Raw genomic sequence first — 3,799 nt, 5'->3', positions numbered from 1 at the left:
TGCCGACCAAACAAATATCTCTTTTAATTTTATTCCTATTAAAAATAATCTAAAAATAATTAAAGCTTAGATCAAGTATGAAGACGGGAGTACCCGTTTTTTGTCCCATATTTTTCATTTTATACACGTATTAAAAAATTTCATAGTACTCGTTTTCATTCCAGCATGTTTTTGCCCCTCATAAGTTAAATTACGAATAAGCTACTGCAATTAATACTCCGATTCCAAAATAATAGTATGATACACAAAAGAAACCTGGTATTCATAGTTTCATGGATGTCTTCTTTTAGCCAGTCTAGGAATAAGCTAAATATTTCAAAATTACAGGTTGACAGCTTACATTTGAATGATATATTCTCGCAAATCATGCACCCTGGTGTATTTCAGTTTAACTATGAAGCGTGCCATTTTACTCCATAGAATTACAAAGTTCTATTTGACATTGGCTGTTTCGAGTTCCAAAGATCTTGAAGTAAATGAGCCGAAATTACTCTATCAGAATTGTAAGGTTATTCGAAGTCGTTATCAAGATATTCACAGAAATGGATTCGAAAAAGCTTGACATGTTGTGAACTCAAAACATTAGATGTCACATTTCTCAAAAGTTGGTACGAAGGAGACAGAACAGTGTAGTGTTAAGGTACCGAGCGATTTGTGTCGTATTTCACCTATACTACAACGTTCGGCATTTGTGTGTGTGAATGTGTGTGTGTGTGTGTGTGTGTGTGTGTGTGTGTGTGTGTGTGTGTGTGTAAGGCTTGTTTGTATGGTATGTGTGGGTCTATGTGTTTGTATGCGTGTGTGTGTGCGCGCATGTTTACGCCTGGTGTGTATTTCCACTTAACTATCAGGCGAGCCATTTGAGCCTAAGGGGGATACGGTTTCATGGGCGCTTCATTATAGAGAGACTGGGTTTTGCCCATCAGTTAGGAATAATGATGTGGCCCATAGTGGGCATGCTTTGAGGCTAATTCAGAGTTAAAAAAACAACCCCCCCCCCCAAAGATCAGTGGTCAGGTTAGAGCGTTGTCTAGGTGAACATTATCTAAGGTCTACAGAATTATTGAAGATAGTTAACAGGTTAAGCCATTCGTGGTTCTTTCTACCAAGGCATGACAAATTTAATGAACATGCTGTTGAAATGGTTACCATAATGTGCTTTTGGTTTCAGAGATGTCACAAAGAGAAAGACGGATTTAAAGGGGAAAAAAAATTGCTTCTTTGCGTGTTATGTGGTACCAACTCTAGTTATATACTTTCAAAATTTTAGGTTCTTTTGTAAATTTTAATTTATTTTATTTGATTATTGTTTTTGTTTTGTTTGTTTGTTTGTTTGTTTGTTTGTTTGTTGTTTTTTTTCCTTTGTTTGTTTGTTTGTTGTTTTGTTTTGTTGTTGTTGTTGTTTTTTTTTTGGGGGGGGGGGTAAAAATCTTACTGTAAAATGGTAATTTATTCCAGTCAATTCACGTGTCCCTTGGAGTATCAGTTTTATTTTGCTTGAACACCAAGGTTCACGAACTGAATTCAGTGCTTTAAAAGTGCATTACACCAAAACGGAAGAAAAAACAATTGAGGTACTGCGAGACAGAACAAAGCTTGCGTTTGAAACGTTGGGTACAGAGACACCAAGGGCAATCTGCTTGATCGGATATTATGTGTATTCAAGAAATTACATCCGCAGGAGTTGCCGTAAGTCAGATGACGAAATCTGCCAGACCAGACCATTAGGGATTAAATATTTAGATACATCAGCCATCAATGTCTAGGTGCTGTTTAAGCCTCTTTCTCCCGTGTTTGTGAACATATTATTATATTTTTTAAAATTAACTTGTGCACCCCAGTTCTATGATTTAGAACAAAATTGAACAGTGTAGTGTTAAGGTAGCGAGCGATTTGTGTCGAAATGTGGACATCCAAACAGTGACGCCGGCGTCTATTTGGGTAGCGGTTAAGCATTTCGCCATGGCATGCAGATGATCCAAGTCGATTCTATTTCCATTTGAGGAGAATTTTATGCGAGTATGTCGGTGTTTCTGCTGGAGCGTTATAGATATCCCTTTCAAGCTGGGTTGAAACCCGCCTCTTGAATGATTTAAATTGTTTCGATGGGGTAGAAAAAACAGAAACATTTTTAAAGCCACGACAGGAAATAATATTGCGCTTTAGTGCACACAGCATGGTTGGACCTTTCTGGTTTAAGGGGGAAAAGGTGGGACCATACCGTTAATTCAGACCCGTATTCGGAGATCTGCATAAACTGCACATCTAATGTTTCTTTTTTATACCACACACAGAGTTGTTTTAGCTTTGCACTTATATCCCTATATTTCACATGTTAAAAGTAGGCCGAAGCTGATATTTCACATCTGAAATATAAGCAAATTTGCTTAAATTAATCCGCGCACTGTTTTCGCCTTCTTACCTTCTGTAAGCATTTATAGAGACTTGAATCGTACTATCCTTAGACTGTGCAATGCCATGGCATCCGCTCTTTGCCTTTATTAAAAACTGTGCTGCGAAGTGCGCTCACCATGGGCAGCTAAATGAAGTGCCAAACACTAGTCTCCCAGTCTCGCTATCCTATCTATAGTCGAGAGTACGTGCAATTCTTTCTACGTTACCCTTACCAAATTAAGTCAAATGATGGACACCATAATGAACCGGGATTACGTCAGAGCGAGGTGTTATTACGTTCAGTTCACTAAGTAACATCTTTTTCTCGAATTAAATCATCATAATTTGTACTAATGGGACAGCTAAACTGCCCTCTTTCAGATTGATTAGTACAACTGACGTTTGGGAATTGCGTTTTCGTTCCAGGCATTGAAGCAGTACACCAAAAAAACCCACAGTAGGTGGACAGTGGACACTGGCCCAATACGTCAAGGCTGACTGGCCACTAAATTTTAATTCTCACAATGATAACACAACTAAAGAGCGGAAACCACTTAGATCTAGTGGAAACTCATTAGCATGAATAAACTAATTAAACATTTGATAGTCACTTTATCTAACAATTAAAACAAACCATTGTTTACTTGTTTTTAGAATTTTCGCTTATGTTAATCCTCTCACTACATTATTAAATAATCAACTATAGAAGTGAAAAATACTAAACTTAACAACAATATGTAGTGGGAAAATATTATAATAGACATTATTCTAGTATTAACTCTTTCTGGAAATAATTTAAAGTTACTTCAATCGTTATTCTGTTTTTCTTACACCACTTACAAAATCAAGAATACCTGAAATCGAATAGATCTATGTGAATTTTGTAAAAACTCTGACCTGGTAGACAAAAACAAACTACATGTGGAATCAGAACACAAGTTTCCTAATAACTTGACAACTTCTGTTGCTAAAAGACCTTTTAAGAAAAAAAAATGACCAACGCTAGCGAACAACTCCTTGCCTTAGGTTTGTTTTAGTTGTGAAGTTTAAAATCAAAGTCAAAGTAATCTCTATACTAACGACAACATGCCATATTACTGCAGTTTCTTTTATCATAGAATCGTACGTTTTCTGCTTACTGTGTCATATTTACGTTATTATTGTTTATGTTTGGGGTTTATTTCACGGAGGGAGACATACGGAGAGCACAACATGTAAATCAGCGAGACTAAAAGAAAAGGAAAACAATAAGGACTTTTTCCCAATTCTCACTCTGACTCGGACGGGCACGAAAATTTTGTTTTTATGTGAGACTCCAAGGTCACTTCAACGATAAAACTATCAATAGAAAGAAGCAGAAGGTTCCTGTATTGCCATAATATGTTATTTTCAGGGGATGGGGGGG

The sequence above is a fragment of the Aplysia californica genome, unplaced genomic scaffold (assembly GCF_000002075.1).
Source record: "Aplysia californica isolate F4 #8 unplaced genomic scaffold, AplCal3.0 scaffold00172, whole genome shotgun sequence".
In the NCBI taxonomy this organism is placed as follows: Eukaryota; Metazoa; Mollusca; class Gastropoda; order Aplysiida; family Aplysiidae; genus Aplysia; species Aplysia californica.
The sequence above is the reverse complement of the archived record's forward strand: the minus strand, read 5'-3'. Positions refer to the sequence as shown.